Source organism: Cydia pomonella, chromosome 16 (genome assembly GCF_033807575.1).
Source record: "Cydia pomonella isolate Wapato2018A chromosome 16, ilCydPomo1, whole genome shotgun sequence".
NCBI classification, from domain to species: domain Eukaryota; kingdom Metazoa; phylum Arthropoda; class Insecta; order Lepidoptera; family Tortricidae; genus Cydia; species Cydia pomonella.
Genome location: NC_084718.1, coordinates 4,010,530 through 4,030,115, shown reverse-complemented (window position 1 = coordinate 4,030,115; position 19,586 = coordinate 4,010,530). Strand labels below are relative to the sequence as shown.

Genomic DNA, 19,586 nt, shown 5'->3' with positions numbered 1-19,586 from the left:
GGACGGAATTTTCCGAGAATACAACCTTAAAATAAACGTTAAGAAAACAAAGGTTCTAGTGACAAGCAAAACCAATTCTCCATCGCTCTCAATTACTTATCTGGGAAGCATCATCGAGGAAAAAGGCAGAAGCGAAAAAGAAATAAGAACTAGGCTAGCAATGGCAAAGGAAGCTTTTACTTCAAATAGACATATTTACGACAGCAAAATCCACATGAATTCACACAAAATAAATCATCCTGTATTTGCTGCACGCCCCACTCGTCGCATACTCAATACCCTTAAGGAATACTTCAGCCGTTTACAACTTTCTAGATATGAATGCCTCGCAGCGATAAGGAATGCATGGCCGGTTTCTGTATCTGAGCGGGAGCTATTTACTCGTATTTAGGTTGACCCACCGCTATATTGTATTTTTGCATTAACTGATCTCTTTTGTAATTTTAATTTTAGAATGTATATTTTGCTAATGTATCACAACTATCTATAATGTTGCCGCCACGAATCTAGCGTCGACACATACCCATACACATACGCTTTTCTGTTACTTTAAATGTATTATTTTTATATAGAATTAAAAAAATGTAAGAATAATAAATATATGCAAAAAAAACCTAAACGTAAGGAAAAATGTAATCAAAACCTATATTTGGAGCACCGCCCTCTACCGTTGTGAAAGTTGGAACATCACATCACAAGACCGCCGTCGTCTAGAAGCATTCGAAAGTCTGGAAGGCAAAATAGAAGAGACAAATAATGCACGTCATTGAAAAACGTAGAGCTAAATGTATAGGCCACATACTCCGACACGAAGGGTTAAATAAAATCATACTGGAGGGCAGAATTGCGTTTCGGACGGCTCTTTGCCCGTCCGGATTAAACAGGCCCTACTGTACGCGCGTGTTGCTATAGAGATAGAAAATGCGGGTCAATGTACGAAATATTCATTCTTAGCGTCCTTACTTTACATTTTATAGACACGCGATCATTGTCTGATTTCATCTTTTTTCGACAGATAAGTAAATAGTAATTATTGCATTAATTGCTAACGGCCATAAACGGTTGCAATGCTGTTAATTGACGGTTTCATAGTTTTCGAGGCTAAATTCAATTCAATTGCATTTATCGCAAATTCGATCTTTCGATTGGGATAATTGGTTAACGAATTGATGGCAATACTTTTTAAGGTATTGTCGTTTGCGGTCGATTTGCTGTAGATGATCTGGGCATTGGATTTAAAGTAGGCTAATGCATTTAACTTTTCACCCGACTGCGTCAGAAGAAGGGTAAGGTTTTTCGAGCGTATGTATGTATGCATCGTTTTCTTTGACACGCCCTACAGCCCAAACGGCTGGACGGTTTTTGGCATTATTAAGTATCGTTGAATTCATTCAAAAAGGGGGTAGTGACATAGGCAAATATAAACTTAGAAAATGGCGCCCGCATATGAAAAAAGGGGGGGGGGGGTTATTTTTTCTTACCATAGCAATATGGGTATCAAAGCTATTGAAAATACCATTTCAAAAATATATGTAGCAGTCGGATTTATTGTATTTTTAAAATAAATTTGATATTTGTTGGACCAGAAAAGAATCAAATGCAAATTAAATTTAAATTTCTTACTGATTTTGAAATTTAATATCTGTCCGATATTACCCACTAATGTTCGTACATTCACAATGACGTGTATATTTTTCAAATCTAACCATTAATAATTAGACAATACGAGTCAAGGTGCGCGTCTTCTTGAATGACACAATCTATATCACCGAAAGAGATTAACCTTTACAAATTCGTTAACGTTAAAAATAGCGATGCCAGCGACCATTTAATAGAAAATTCTCCATACAATTTCATTTTATCGTACTTAACTGACTTTACTCACAATAATGGATGGTTTCAATCAAACCTCTTAAATATGAATCGTAACCGACTAATTTCATAAAACCCTGAATAAAATACCCACGGCTCGTGCTGTACAAGATTCATAAATGTCATGCGCGTAACCAGTGGAGCGACACTCCTCCTTTCGGATTTTCTCTGCTCCGTTCGGGTCAGCTTTGCTCCGAGCAATTATTAGGGTTGGCACAAGTTGACGTCCCTATACGTGCGCGACCACAGACTTGAATTTTGACAACCCTAAATGGCCGAAAGGGATAGTGCCATACATTAGAAAGGGACAGCACGATTCGTCCCTGAATCGCTGTCAAAACTTCGGTTTAGTAGGAAGTGTCATTTTTGTACGGTAGTTTATTTATTCTGTGCCGTAAGCCTATTTGTCAGCGAAAGCTGACTTAAGTTACAAATCAAGACTGTTGTAAGCATATTTAAAAAACTTATATCGATATGCTTTCAAATAAGCCGACTAAACGACATTATTAGCAAAGAGATAGGTACGGGCTGAAAAACAGCGCTATGCAGTCACCAGACTCGCGGCAAAAGCTGAGTCCCGAGCCCATTGTCGCACTTAAGAGTTTGAATGTAAACAATAGTTCTATATGGTATATTATCATAATAGTTCTCAAAAGCTGTATACTTATTGCTACTGTGCTGTAATGAATGCTTATAGAGTGGTTGACTGTTTAGTCGAATCAAGTTGCTCAGTCAAAACGATTAGTCAATCATGTTTGGTGCTGCTTGCTGTATGTACTATTTATTTATTTTTTGCGACAATAAATGACTTTTTAATTATTTATTTAATTTATTATCAAACTAAAATGGAGTTGGGAAGGACATGTTGCTAGGCAGAGCGATGGCAGGTGGACTAAAACGTTAACGGAATGGTGGCCGCTTTCGGATGAAAGAAGCCCCTGGCGTCCGTTAACGCTCGTTGGGTGGACGGCATTCGGAAGATTGCGGGCCACTTCTGGGGCAACTTGCGGGCAAGTGGCGTACTGGAAGAGAGGCCTATGCTCAGCAGTGGGCGATAAAGGGCTGATATGATAATGATGATAAGAACGAAAATGCTTGCAGTATTTCTGTTCCAGCCCAATTTCACCAATGTGTCAGTAAATCTTGTTTTTTTTTTTAAAATACTATGTCGGTGGCAAACAAGGATACAGCCCTCCTGATAGTAAGCTGTGTCTGTAGCCTATGTACGCCTGCAACTATAGAGGAGTTACATGCGCGTTGCTGACCCTACCACTCCGCACCCTCGTTGAGCTCTGGCAACCTTACTCACCGGCAGGAACACAACACTAGGGTCTAGTGTTATTTGCAATGAGCGGAATTCTTCATAGCAAAAATCAAACTGTCAGAGGGATTGACCTAACTGTTTTATCGACTTATCGATGTTACGGAATAATATCGCATTAGGTATCCATAATCAACTTAAAAGATTATTCTGTAACATTTGACCTCTTTGATAAGCAATTTGCATCTCCGTATTAAAGTAAATCATGTCAGCGTCACATATGTCATTTATGTCACTTGAGTTTTCATGAGTGATTTCCGTGCCGTGTTACTAAAATGGTTAATCCTAAAAGAAAACAATAAAAAAATGGATACAGAAAGATTCTTATTTCAGTTTCAAAGAAGATTCTTCCACAATATATTGCTCTAAATGTTACGTTCATTTACATCATAAAAGTATTTTCTGTTTTATTCTTTACTATTATACCAAAATACAGTGGCGGTCAGCTAATTAGGGACACCTGTGTTTCGTTAAGTGACAAATATTTATCGATAAGTCGATAAAACAGTTAGGTCAATCCCTCTGACAGTTTGATTTTTGCTATGAAGAATTCCGCTCATTGGTTATTTGGCTGCGGTTTTCTGTAAGTTGGAGGTACTTCCCCAGTCGGGCTCTGCTGGAATGACATCCGCTGTGCTGTGCCCTAGTGCCCTTCCACACAAAGCGAGATGACACTTACAATGCCCATACCTCTCTTTTGGACGCAGCTTAGGACGTACCCGGGTCCATTGTTTTTTATGCATCTTCTTCCTCCTCGCGTTAGTCCCGGCATTTTGCCACGGCTCATGGGACCCTGGGGTCCACTTGGCAACTAATCCCGAGAATTGGCGTAAGCACTAGTTTTTACGAAAGCGACTACCATCTGACCTTCCAACATAGAGGGTAACTAGGCCTTATTGGGTTTAGTCCGGTTTCCTCACGATGTTTTCCTTCACCGAAAAGCGACAGGTAAATATCGAATGATACGAGTATTTCGTACATAAGTTCCGAAAAACTCATTGGTACGAGCCTGGTTTGAACCAGCGACCTCCGGTTTGCATGTCGTACGCTCTTACCGCTAGGCCACCAACCTGTTTTTTTTATGCATACCAAAGTTTAAATCCATGCAAAATAATATCAGAATTCGAATTGTTTCAGCCCAAAGTGAAGTTTCTAGATTTTGGCGATTAAGTATTTTGGATTAGATTTACGTCGTCACCGAATCGAATAGGTACCTATACAGGATGTTTATTTAGTCACCCGCAATAATTTATGGGATGAATATATAGGTTATACTGGTCATATGGGACCAAGCCTGAAATCGCGAAAAAAACATTGGCTGTTTCATACATTTCGGCTGTCTCACTTGACATTTTATATGGAAGAGTAATTTATTTTTTCGTGATTTCGGGGTTGGTTCTATAGTAAAAGTTGCTCAGTATAACATATATATTCAGCCCGTAAATTATTGCAGGTGACTAAGTAAACATCCTGTATGAGGTAGAATTTAAAGCATTTTTCTTTGATGAAGAATATCTTGAATTGGATTATCACATGCATATGCTATGCATTCTCATAAAACACCTTCCAGCTTGCTCTGAAATTAATCATAAAAATGTACATATTGTGTTCCTGTCTTTACCTTGGTCTCAGCGGTCAACTCTGACCACCCCTTGACCGCGACGGCACGCGAGGGTTCAACGACCTCTGAAGGCTGTGCCCGGTTATGCTTTGTTATGCGTGTTATGCCATTTAATGCCTGGCTTTAAGGAATTTCCGGGAATTGAAAGAACGCAAGTTCCAACAGTTCCTTAATAACTTGAATGAATCGTGATTCGTTTTATTAGTTTTTTTTTGTTTCGATCTATAAATTGTAATTTCTTATTTGACTATTTTTCTTTCTGACATATTTTCTGTTTGTGTATATTTAATAATTGAACATGTAAGTGCTTTGGTGTAATGACATACTGTAAAGTTACATTGTATTTAAGTGATTAAATGAAAATAAATGAAAGTAAGTGACTTAAGGGTTGTATTATTAACTTATAAGCTTTTTTTTTCAATATGGGCAAGTGGGAGTTATGTACTAGTATAACTTTTTGTTTTTAATTATAATAGTCGATAGGTATGAGTTCTCATAGGTACAAAACAAGCATAAATTTGCCCTAATACTTAAAATTTATTTATTTATGTTACACACCCGTCTTTGGGTCACCGACTTACGCTTACATTTGTAGTATCATACCTGCAGTATAATATTAATATATATAAAAGGCTATCCATCACAATTCAACGCGGTAACGCAGCGAGTGTGATGGGCACCTTTGCGCCGGGAACAACTCGCGGGGGCCTCTGAGTAGTTTGTTAGTGTAGTTTAAGCTTAATTTATAACGAATGACATAATTATTTATTGACGTAATACAAGTGTATATATATATAAATATATAATTATTATTAATATTATACCAAGTTTTTAAGCAAATTGTTAGTGACAGACGGGCGAACAGACAGACACACGAGTTATCTTAAAATATTTTCTTTTTGAGGTGCAGAACTTTAAAAAATTCGAACATATGATCCAGTGACATAAAATTGGTGAATAGTTTATATTTAATATTATTTTTAATTTTTTTTATCTTCCAATACGCTACTTTTCACATAAATAAATTCCTAGTAAAATATATATATATATATATATATATATATATATATCTACTTTTACTAACCTTTACCGTCCATCATAAAATAATATAGAAAATAATAAGTTTATCCTTTATTTTTAATGTTTTAAAACATCAATATAATACTACATTCTGCAACGAGGGGTGTAAGTGAAATATTGTACACGAGGGTGGTAATTAAAGACCCGAGTTTGCAATATTCTTACCCCCGGAGTTGCACGCAATGTATTTCATCAATTCATAAATTTTAAGCGAAATATTTCTTAAATTTAATACGGTATACATACAAGCATTCGTCCGCCATTTTGTAATTTCTTGACAAACGGAAGGCACCGAAGGCACAGGCCCATTTGGCATTCAGCCACGATTGAAAATTATGTTTAAATAATTTAAAACATAAACAAAAATATTAAATTATTAACGTCAGTATTTTAAAAGTAAAACTTATTTATGGTACTTGGTTTGAATGAATAAGTGACATAATACGTATAACTTTTAACAGTAAGTTATAGCTTTTTTTTTCACAATCCATAACTCCCCCGGGAACAAAATATGCCTTTGTCCTTCAATACACCTGCATGAAATAAGATCTTTGTCGAGCAAGTGTGTTGAAAAAGTTATTTCTGCACCCTAAAACATTACACCAACTGTTGACTGAAGAAGCAAAAGCAAGTAAAGAAAAAAACGATGAAATATAAATGACGGCACGAACTAGGCCGAAACAACATGTGCTCAGAAAGCTGCTTGAATGTTTAATTTGCCGTGTCATATCTTTACTGGGTCATCCTTAAAAATAGCCTTTAAATAACTGCCTTTCAGTCTTGGGAGGCAAGCCACCTGCAGAGTTTGATGTACAGTCACGTCTAAAAATATTGATACAGATAAAGTGGCAAAAATAAGTGTACACTTAAGTGTTGGATAAGACTTGAGTCCTTTGAGTCCTCAGCTTTAAGACTCGGCTCAGTTTTGCAGACTCTTATAATTAAGAGGAAATTCGAGTCCTTTTCGACTTATTAGAGTCCCGCGTCGTTTGTAGAGACTTGAGTCCTTTTCGGAGAACTTTTTTTTTAACAAATAACTTCGAAATGCGTTGTCTTTATGTAAAATTCATGGATGTACATAACATAAATCATACAATAACGCCTATTTCCTTTACTTTAGTTTAGGTAAAACCCATAAAATTGTTGACTGAGTCTTTATTCGGAGATTCGACTCCTTTTGATTTGCGCTTAAAAAAGACTCAATAAAGGACTCGACTCGGGACTTAAAAGACTCAGAAGTTTTTTAAGCTCCGAGTCTCGTAAAAACGAGTTGAGTTCATAAATTTAGACTGAGTTCCTACCAACACTATATACACTACCTTAATATATGGGCAATAAGGTCGTGTATACATATTTTTGGCAATTTATCCGTATGGATATTTATAGACGTGAGTGTAAATAAATAAGTGTGTATAATATATGACACCAGAGACGTACGAAGTAAACGTTTCTAATTTAACTATAAACTACCTAGTTTTATTTTATACTGCGTTGGTGGTAATCAAGCATATGACCCGCCTGATGGTAAGCAGTCTCCGTAGCCTAACACCTGCCACTCCAGGGGTATACATGCGCGTTGCGAGCTCTGGCAACCTTACTCACCGGCAGGAACACAACACTATGAGTAGGGTCTAGTGTTATTTGGCTGCGGGTTTCTGTAAGGTGGAGCTACTTCCCCAGTTGGGCTCTGCTCTAGATCTGGAATGACATCCGCTGTTCTGTATCTATGTGACGTGAAGATTGTAGACTAAGTGAGTCTGCCGAGCATTTTAAAGACGATTGTTTTCTGGAGTTATAGTAAACACCCCTATGATAGGACTGGCACCAGTAAGGGATGGTATAGACAAATCCTGTTAACACTTGGCGGGTTCTCTGTTCGTAGTCGCTTTCCTCTACAAAGCAGGAAAACGCTGGGATCGGCTACGAGCGTAGCGCTACGAAAACGTTGGTAGCGAATGTGTTAAATAAGTATTTACTATCAGTTTTTAAACGCTGGCAATATTTTAGCACAAAAAAGAATGCAAGAAGAATAGAGCTACTTAAGTTTAATTTTCCATTGAAATTTGTTAGTTTGAAAATTAATAGCGCTATACATCCCATGACTGGAGCAGAAAAACATATGTAGTTTTAATTTTTTAATAACATTGAAACTAAATATAGCATCTTTCATTAACCTTTTCAACGCTTTTCCACACGTGTCAAGAAATGCCATGGACGCCAAAAAGTTAACTGGCGAAGAGCGAATATGAAGCTTAACTGACAGTAGGAAAGTCGCTTTGATAACGTCCGCCATAGCCTTTTTAATGGTCATTGGCGTCGCGGGCACGACAGACGATGACCGTTTTAGTGGTCTTTGGCGTTGAAAAGGTTAAATACATAGAACACATAAAGGACAAAGAAGACATTCGACTTTTAACGCATAAAGCGGTAGAAATTTTACAGGTGTCGGTGAAATATCAAAAATACTCCAAATTTTCTCTTAAATGGCCCATAATTGGTGCCGTTAACATACATACAAATTGCTATATGTTGCTAATAGCATCATCTATTTTTTACTATTTTTTTTAAACTTTTATTAACGTGTGCCATGGCTTATCGCCCGCCCGTACTATTATACATACTAGCCCCCTTATTCATAAACGTGTACTAAAGTTACGATGCCGCTAATCATCGTTTGCCCCTTTCCGACGTATTGGTATGATGGAAAGGGACAAACGATGATTAGCGGCATCGTAACTTTAGTACAGGTTTATGAATAAGGGGGTAGTAGTGTGTCTACCGAATTACTTTGTAGCTACTTGCTGTAATCGTATTACAAATTAGCCAATTTCAGCTTCGTGACTAGACATCGCGGTCGTTATATTATAAATAAAGCTTACCGAGTGTACAGCTAGTACTAACAGTTTAAATTCAAGTAGAGCATATCTATATATATTTTTAAATGAATTGGAAATGTTTTTAATTGATATTATAACGAATGGTTTTACTGTTACAACTTAAGAATATCAATATATTATTTTATGTTTGATTAATTACCTAGTTAAGTTATTGTATTAATTATTTTATCTACACACATATCATAAACCCTTTATGATGCCTCCAAAATCCGTAAATAATGGCCAACATTACAATAAACTGTTTTGTCACAACAAATTTCTTATCTGTGATGATGTTGTAATTGCTTCATAACTACATCAAAATCGATGCGGTTATACATTCAAATTTGGAACATCTCGGGAAAAAAAGCAATTCGATTTGACCTCTATTCTAATATCAGTCGAGATGCCTTTTTGGTCGAAATGAAATGTCAATTGCTACAATTTTGACATATCTCGCATGTTAGTTTGTATCGAATGATACGAAAATAGGCCCCCGACTCTAGTTTGTCTGTGAATAAAAAAAAACTAAGAATGCGTGACATGCGTGGAAAAAAGTTTTCATTTACCGTCATTTTACGTACAGTTATCTTTTAATTAGTTTTAAGTATAAAAAATGAATATGTTTTGTTGTTTTTAAAGTAACTATTGCAAAAGGTGCGTGTAAAATGAGCGATAAAAATATTTCGGTGACGCCACCACATATCCGCGAGTTCCACCAAGAGAGCAAAGATGCTCAACGTTGGCTGTAATTTGGGTTCGTGAATATATCATAGAAAGTTTATAATATGTGTGTAGACAAAATACGAGTAGTGTATGTCACTGTACATAATTAGGTATTAAAACACTCGTGTGATCTTTTTAAGAAACTCACTTCGTTCGTTTCTTAAACCCACACTCGTGTATTTTAATGCCTTTTATTATGTAGCTGTCACATAATCTACTATTAAGGGCATGATTTTGTGCGTTAAAAGGCACTATATCGTTGTCTGAGTACCCACAACACAAGCCTTATTGAGCTTACTGTGGGACTTAGTCAATTTGTGTAATAATGTCCTAATAATATTTTACACCAATTACACCACTGTAACAGTTTCACCTATGTTTTACAAATAAACTTTGGCTATTGACTAGGCGCCTGGGAGGGGGGGGGGGGGGGGGGGGGGTTAGACAATCCAATCGAAACATAAATAATGTATAAATGTACATACACAACAATACTATTAACTTAGCAACTTTGCATACAAACTTCTATGCAAGAGGCTACTTTTCTCTGCAGCTGACTGTTCAAACATACAGCGTATATTTTTGATATGATAGTGTAGTTAGTTTAGGCTATAATGGACACACTTTCATAGGTTTAAAAAAAATGGAGACATTTATTTTTCGATATAAAATAATTCAGCAAGCAATATATCACTATTGGTAAAAAACTTAAGTAAGTCACCTGTTGTATGTGGTTGTGACGTGTTCGAATAGACAATACATGTTTAAAAGACACACACAAACAAAACAAATGTCTATTCGAACACGTCACAACTACATACAACAGGTGACTTACTTAAATTTTTTACCTATACTTTGTTTTATCTCAAAACTTCGCATTTAACAACGCGACGTCACTTGTGACAAGTAACCATGATGTACTAAATACATGGCCGCTCGAAATATTTTCAAAAATGGCCTGGTAGTTATGACTAAACTTAAAAAATCTTTCAGAATTGTTTTTTAGCATTAAAACTTAAGTCTAGTTTAAGTTTGCGGTTAAATCAAAAATGCACACTGTATTGTCACGTAACTTTTCGCAGTATGGCGACCAACGGCGGCCGAATCCGACCGTGTAACCGAAGCTTAATAGGGGTCGTTGCGCCGAGATCAGTATCAGCACTCCATCATACTCGCTACCCTCTAACGATGTAACAGGGTCACTAACAACTTGCGAAACTCTACCCGACTGCCCTGGAGTTACATTATTATGTAGGTGTTTTGTACAGTCACGTCCGAAAATATCGATACGAACAAAGTCCCAAAAATATGTATACACCCGTATTGCCCATATATTAAGGTGTATTATTTTTGGCACTTTATCGTCCGTATATATATTTTCAGACGTGATTGAACCGTCACGGACTTTAATAGTTAAGTCATTTAGGGTTTATTTTACATCGGAGATATCATAGCGTCAGTATTTGACACCTGACAGCCAAATTAGCTTGAACAGTAGATGGGAAGAATATTTTTGCGATCCTAACCGAACGTACGTACGTTGTTGATGAAATTTCCATTTCGGGAGAAAACGGTAACCAGTAATTAAATCTTGACAAATCACTTCGTTTTTAATGTCGATCGCTTCAGCATAATATATTGTAGGTGTATAGGTTTCGCTATTTAAAAAAAATTACATAGTTTTTGTAAAACAAGTATATTTATATAAAAAGTGATTAAAACTTGGCCGAATTAAGCAGTTCGTTTTATAAAACCTATACAAGGTGCCCGTGAGCATTGCGAGTGATTTTAACGGTGCATTCCTGATGGCAACAGAAGCAAAAAAATGTTATATGACTTTTTGTGAAATTCGACGAAAAAACTTTTTTTTTGTTTTTCTATTTCTCCTTTTTTTGAACACTCCTGTACATAAAACGTATTTTTTATTGATAAACACATAACCTAAAATTAACTAAAAAGTTTTTTTTATTTGGGGGAAGCCTGTCGAATACATTTTTTAAATTTTTCGATGTCAATCAATATATAATGTCCATAGACTAGACCTCAAAGTGGCAATACCACAGTCAAAAATGTGTTTTGTACCGACTTATGGCGAAAGAATGATTTCGAAAAACATTTGTTTATCTCTGAAACTCTGATTATTTCTAAATATTACCAGGAATGCTAAGTTAAAATGTCTCGCAATGCTCACGGGCACCTTGTATAATATTTTTAAGAGGCCGTTATCGATTTTAGTCGCATAAATGTCAAATTGATAGATTTAGTCGTTGAAATTGTACACCTTTTGTTAACTATTGGAAATAACAAGTACTGGTTTCTATTAGCACGTCTTTTTATCTTTCATTTGAATAAATCAATTTTTTGAAAACAGACTCACTTAATTATTAATGTTTTCTTTTTTTTCTGATGGACGTTTAGATGAAGCTCTTAGTTGTAAATTTTGTAAAGTTTGGACTGCCAATACTCATATCCTGTACTTCAACTTTGATAAACTACATTTTCGTTTTTATAAATTCGAAGTAGTGTAAATGAAAATTAGACGAAATCAATTTTCTCCAGAAATTACTCCAAAACAAGTGACAATTTCTCTGAAAATCGACTTCATTTCAACGTAATTTTGATATCTTAAACAATCTACAACATTTGCTGAAACTGTTCTTATACATCATTTTGTATAATTTATCACTATAATATTCTGATGATTTTTTATAAACTGTCCCTTCTTGTCATATATTACCAGGGACGCACGCATTATTAAAAATATACTTACCAATACTTGTTATTTAGATATTACGTAACAAAAGGTGTACAATTTCAACGACTAAATCTATCAATTTTACATTTTTGCTCTAAAATCGTAACCGGGCTCTTAAAAATGACAAACCCATAAACTTAGAATATATTATGCTGAAGCGATCAACTTCAAAATCAGTGATTTGTTAAGATTCAGTGAAAACCGTTTTCTCCCGAAATGGAAATTTCATTAAAATCGTACGTAGTTTCGGAATCGGACCGCAAGCTATTCTTTCCTCTTATGGCTCCTCTACACGATGGCCCAGCGTAGGCCAGTCCAAGGGACGCATTTATGCGTTAGAGGGAGTAAGTGATATTGCTATCTCATTCCACCGCATAGCTGCGTCCCTTAGACTGGCCTAGGCTGGGCCATCGTGTAGAGGAACCCTTAAAGTCTGTGACCATACAGTCGCCAACAGATATATCGGAGCGTCCAAGGTGCTCAAAAATATCTGCGACTGTAACACGCATTTTTATTGCCTGTCGCGTTCTAACAAGTATCTAAGTGCGAAAGTGCTGCCATCGCTACATGCACTTGAACGACTTGTTAATACCGTAAAACCACCCATCTATAGTCCAAAGCTCCCAACTATGGTCCACAAATAAACTCAATTTTTCTCGTTCAGGTGTGTATTTTACTATATTTTTGTAGTTCTAAGGCAAAGTATGTTTATAAATGGAAGGTAAAACTAGGAGTAAACCACAAGGAACATTGGTATAGATACTTAATTTCCTTTTGAACTTGTGGACCATAGTTGCAGTATTGGACTATAGTTGGGTGGTTTTACGGTAGACTAGAGACTTTGTTCAGATATTTTTGAAATACCTTGGCCGCTCCGATATATCTGATGAAGGCTGTACACCTAAGCCTAAATCACTTTTCAACCTCAGATGCAAGGAGTGTTATAAGTTGAACGTGTCTATCTATCTATTTCTGTCTATTTTTCCCAACGGATAATCCGATTTCCGTGCGGTGTCTGCATTCAACTGAACACATTCAAAAGCAATGAAAGGGCTTACATTTATATATAAAGTGAACTGTTTTACCGCTCTGCACTCTATTCATAACTCTATTAGAGATAGGGGTTTTTAAGTCATTGGTAGACTTCGTAAAATAATGTAATACTTATCATACACGGTGTTTTTAAAGTCCTTTCATTTCAAGGGTGTATTGCTGAGCTCAAATTAAATAACTTAGGTCTGATTTTTCACAAATCAGATAAAGTCATCTCTTATATATCGAACGACCGGTTTGGCCTAGTGGGTAGTGACCCTGCCTACGAAGCCGATGGTCCCGGGTTCAAATCCTGGTAAGGGCATTTATTCATGTGATGAGCATGGATATTTGTTCCTGAGTCATGGGTGTTTTCTATGTATTTAAGTATTTATAAATATTTATATATTATATATATCGTTGTCTAAGTACCCTCAACACAAGCCTTATTGAGCTTACTGTGGGACTTAGTCAATTTGTGTAATAATGTCCTATAATATATATATTTATATATATATATAGCACGCTCCCTTTCTTTGACATGCAAGAAGAAAAAGAGAGTGTGATATTTATCTGATATTTGAAAAATCAGATCTTAGTCTAAGAAACCGGTATTCTAATTTACTCCGTTTTGGAGATAATTCATGTTTTATTTTCTAATAAGGCCCACCCGGTATATCTTACATAAAGTTAAAAACTGCTTGAAGTCGATTCTTGCTACATTTCAACCTAGTTTATTATTTTAAATACTTTGTAGCTTATCAATTCTCGGTAACAGCACAATGAGAAGGAACATGGCTGACCTCGCATTCGGTGAACTTAATCTGATAAATATTGCTTAGGCGGTTTCATAGAAACGGCAAAATACATTATAAATAAACAAAATATATTTGGGGAAAATCTTACACAGATCGACTTAGCCCCAAACTAAGCACAGATTGTAATATGGGTACTAGGCGACGGTTTACATACGTATATATACTAGATAAATACACACTTATATGCGTAGAAAACAGCAATGAATCGGGATCAAATATCTGTGTTCATCACACAAATAAATGCCCTTACCAGGATTTGAAACCGAGACCATCGGGTTCATATGCAGGGTCACTACCCACTAGGCTAGACCGGTCGCAGATTTCTGATCGGTTGGTTTCAACCGGGACAGTTTTCAAAACACCGGACAAGTGCGAGTCGGACTCGCTCACCAAGGGTTACGTACATTCAAGGTATTAAATATCCACACGGACAAAGTGCCAAAAATATGTATACACGACCTTGTTGCCTATACATTAAAGTAGTGTGTACAAATTTAACATTTTAGTTTTGATAAATTTATAGTTTTCAGATTTTTCCCTGTACTTGTAGTAAGACGATATTACTGGCCAAATATCATAGTTCCAGGTCAAAGGAAAGTTCCCTTGAGAGTGTCGAAATATACGTCTTTTGCGGCATAAACGGCCGTATCTTTTCTTTACGTTAACTTAGAAGTTCAAAGACGTGCTGTACGAATCGTCGACGATCCCAAACTCACAAGCGGTATTGAACCTTTAAGTATAAGGAGAGACTTTGCCTCCTTATGTGTGTTTTACCGCTTGTACATTGGGCTGTGCTCTGAAGAATTGTTTGACATGATGCCCACGGTTACTTTCTATCACCTCACCGCCCGCCGTCGTCAGGGTGTTCATCCTCACACCCTAGAACCTAAATGGTCACGCACGTGTGCGGTTTAAGAGGAATTTCCTACCGCGCACGCTCCGGTTGTGGAATGAGCTACCTGCCGAGGTTTTCCCGAGGATCTACAGTATGAGGTTCTTCAAAAAAGGAGTGTACAGATTTTTAAAGGGTCGGGAACGCGCATGTAACACCTCTGGAGTTGCAGGCGTCCATAGGCTACGGTGACTGCTTATCATCAGGCGGGCCGTATGCTTGCTTGCCACCGTCGTGGTATAAGAAAAAAAGTTTGCCTTTTTCATAGCTTCAAGATTACCTCCACGCGTTTCCGAGATCTTGACACTCTTGACAGACAGATGGACGGACGGACAGACAGACGAACAACAAAGTAAGTGTAAGGGTTCCTTTTGAGGTATGGAACTTTAAAAATATTTTTATATTTACAGACTGCCTACATTTGCGCTTTTTTTGGGGTTTCGATTGGGTGGGATTTTTAACCTTATTCGACATCGGCAGTCCATCCATTCGCTGCCCTGAACTGCAGGATTTTCAACACCTACATAAGAGCTATAAAACGGTTAGTGAATATCCATGAGAGTCCACGGCACACGACCTGTGACCCGGACGTGGTGACACTTCCGGGCCTCGTCCGGTGTTCCACCACGTCACTTGCAGCTACCCTACATTACAGAACGTGAGGAGGTTTTCGCTAGCTTATAGATTGTCTTCACGAAGACGCGTGTCTTATGTTTATGACAATGATGAATACATGGGCTGTTTTGGAAATGGGATTATTTAAAGCAATACATATTCTAAAGATATATGATAAGTCAAAGGCTACAAGAAGCACAGGAAAGTTTAAAGTAACATCTTAGAGACTGGTAATTCAAGAAAGTTGTTCTTGGGAAATTATATAAAATTCTATAACAAGATACCAAAAAATGTCACCGAATTTACAGATTCTAAATTCTAAACTGATGTTAAGCAAAAACACATTTCGCGTGCATACTATAAAATAAGCGATTATATCATGGATAGGGATACTTGGCAATATTAACTTCCTGCATTAGCAATCTAGTGCATCCAATTTCTGTAAGAGAGTACCTACTGTATGTTATTTTTTTAATTCCATATTAATTTAAATTGTATTTTTTATTTAGTGCATTTTAGTTATACCATGTAATGTTTTGAAAAGATGTGTCCTCATATTGGGATATCCTCCTAAAATTTAGGAGGGATTTTAATCTTCTCGGGTCAGAGGTGTAGGGTTAGAGTCGGCGTAGCTTTATTTGACGTTCATAAGCGCATTGTAATATGCCTACTAGCAGACGGGTCATAATCGCAAGGCCCTCAATGAAAAGGATGGGAAGATGAAATTATACGTACAGTGGGACCACTCTGGATAAGGGTGACAAGAGAGAGGAGATACTGAAAGAAGTTGGAGGAGGCCTTTGCTGTTAGGCACACTGAACTAAGAGACTTCATATGACTTTTCAAAACTAACTTACTATCAAAAAAAAACAATCATATTCAGAACAAAGGGCTATTAAAATAATAAAAATACTTTTACAGTACATATGGGGCTACTTTATAGCACTAGTGCGAGAAGTAGCATATTACGTTACTGTGTCGAACATTTAAAGGGCCATATGTACTGTAAAACGTTGTACGATACATGTGCGAATAGGTAATTCGCAACTCGTGTCGATTTAAAACACTCCCTTCGGTCGTGTTTTAATTTATCGCCACTCGTTTCGAATTTCCTATTTTTCGCACTTGTATCGTAATGTACTATTTTTTAATATAAAGATAGGCAGGCGTTTGACCACGATCTCACCTGATGGTAAGTGATGATGCGGTCTGGAGCACGCTTACCTATGAGATTACCTATGAGATACCCTAGCCTTGAAGAGACCCAGATTGTACTCATGTTCATACTGTATAATTCATACAAAATAACTCACCGAGTATCACAAAACTGGAAAATCGGGAACAGGAAAACTAAAACACGATGCACAATTTCGATCTATACACGATTTCTTCCACGTTTCACACGCGAAATTATTTTACAACTTTAACATGAACTCGTGACAACGGGAACTGTCAATTTTAGAACGTTCGTTTCCAAATGTCATTTTTACTTTATTTTCTTACGACCAAAAAGGACCGGTGGAAAAGTCTGAATGTTTCTGCCCTGTCACACATAACAGCCATATCAGCTATTGATAACCAGCTGGAATTTGGAACTTATTACGCGAGAATACGGTAAAAAATGGAATAAGTTTTCCCAGGGCTGTTAAGGCCTTATGCGTGGTGCGTGTTATACTTTTAAAAGGAAAGGGGAGCTGAGCCCCTTTTCTTTGGAGGATTTAACAATTGGAGATGCCTAGTCTGTAATTTTCTGTTCAAAACAGTCTGCCGATTATTGCGGGGGAGGAGCACGTCAAATGTATGGCTATTTATACTTAACGTACAAATAACCATGTCAGATAAACGTCACTCCATACAATACATATGACCTTTGGCCGAGGCTCTTAAAGACGACTCCAGTTGTTAAATACTCCAAGCCCTCTTCCGATTTGGCAACTTTAGGTAAATATATCCGTCGCGCTAACGATAGCGACTCCTAAAATTAGTGCGATACGGAAAACTGAACTAAGGCGAAATATCCTTCGTAAAAAAATCTCAAAAATCGAGGTTTTGTACTCGCCTGTTTCCTCCTTCAAAACTTAACCTATCATAACGAAATGTAAATAATAATGAAATTATCTACGTTCGAATGTTTTGCTTTTTTGGCTAATTGTTGTATAACTTTGCGGCCTAGTAAATTGTGTCGTTTTAGGCAATGTTTGAAGAGCTCTAGCGCTCAAATAAACAAAAAGCAAAACAGTTCGACACAGATATTGATAATATTAATATGTGTTCAAAAAATAGTTGCTCTAGTCTCAAAAACCACGGAGGATACAGTCGAGTACGTCTGTATGGAGAAATGACCACTCCACTTGCCTCTTAAGATCACTTGCCAACACGGGAAGTTATATGATATGGAAGGTAGAGGCAAGGAACAGAAACTCCTTAGGCAGAATTGTTGCAAAAGTGTCCACCTGTCAGCTATAGGGGCTGCCATCTTGTGGCCTGAATCGGAACCATAAACATGCACATGTACACGTTACGTGTTTTCTTGTGCATAGTAGGTTCTGCCATCTTGTGGGCTACATCGGAACAAAAAACATCACATTTACGCCTCGCGCCAAAAATCTGACGGCTCTGTGCTGCCTCCTACAGTTCATGCACGCTCCCTATAAATAATAGTTCAAAATCTCTCCAGAGTAGCGCTAGAACAGCTAAGATCCTAGGCGTTATTGACGGAGTGAAGTGTGCTGTCTATGACTAGATTTTTTTCTCAAGTATTCTAGGTATTATAGCGCCACCTATTTATGGTTTCTTGTCGGACACTTTTTGGTATATGGAGATTCTGTTCCTTGTCTCTACCTTCCGTATTATATGATCTATCGCTGTCACTTCATGGTATGACGATCATACCTATCTACGTTCCCATAATAATTTACTCGTAGTATGAGAACCTGAGCCCCTAGTGTAAATTTATTCGATTTCGTAACGTGACGTACGCGTTTGCGTTAAGTCTCATTTAGTATGGGATTTAGAAACAGCGCACCAAGCGGAACATTTTGGAAATTCAAAATCCCATACAAAATGAGGCTTAACGCAAACGCGTACGTCACGTTACGCCATCGAATAAATTTACACTAGGGGTACTGACCGCTGAAGACGAAAGTGGAGGACACGTGCAAAATCGCCTTTTCATACAAACGTTCTCTTTTTCTTTATATATAATATGTATGGGTCTTTTTATCCGAAATAAATGAGTTTTTTTATTCACATTATTGAAAATATTTTGACACAGCTATGTCCCTACGTTTGATTTTTTGAATTTTTAATTATTATAAGAGTTAGAAGCATTTAAAAATTGGTATGAAATCTGTTTTATGCTCATAATTTTTACAGTAATCAAAAATCTAAAAATATGTAACGTAGGGGCATATTTTTACATATCTAATTTGATGTATATTAACCGTAGTTTCACAATCCTCAAATAAGCTTAACTGGTAGATAAGTGCTAAGTTTTGCAGGAAGTTTTATCTGGCAGTTAATTTATTTGTTAATTAGCTATCCAATACTTTACTTGCACATTGTAAAATAGGCCTTTACAATAAATTAAACACTTTTAACCCATAGCCATAACCAATAAATTCTTAGAGTGGAACTGAAGACAACAATAAAACAATAGCTTTCTTCTATCGTTCAACATGTGTTTGGGACGCATCAGTGCACGCAATGAACTATTGTTCATATTATCCTTTCCATTCTCTTTTTTTGATCAATATTGAATTCTATTTAGCGCTGCTGGCCTAGCGGTAAGAGCGTGCGACTTGCAATCCGGAGGTCGCGGGTTCAAACCCCGGCTCGTACCAATGAGTTTTTCGGAACTTATGTACGAAATATCATTTGATATTTACCAGTCGCTTTTCGGTGAAGGAAAACATCGTGAGGAAACCGGACTAATCCAAATAAGGCCTAGTTTACCCTCTGGGTTGGAAGGTCAGATGG

General features: G+C 36.9%; 1 protein-coding gene across 1 annotated transcript in view; it reads right to left on the bottom strand.

The window, feature by feature from the left end:
• The window catches only part of LOC133526509 (cyclin-dependent kinase-like 1), a 52,636-nt gene extending 35,560 nt beyond the window's left edge, over positions 1-17,076 (bottom strand). The window contains exon 1 of the mRNA XM_061863177.1: positions 16,922-17,076. The gene's annotated coding sequence lies outside the window, so the exon portion shown is untranslated. The remainder of the gene's footprint in view (positions 1-16,921) is intronic.
• Between the last annotated feature and the right edge of the window lie 2,510 nt (positions 17,077-19,586).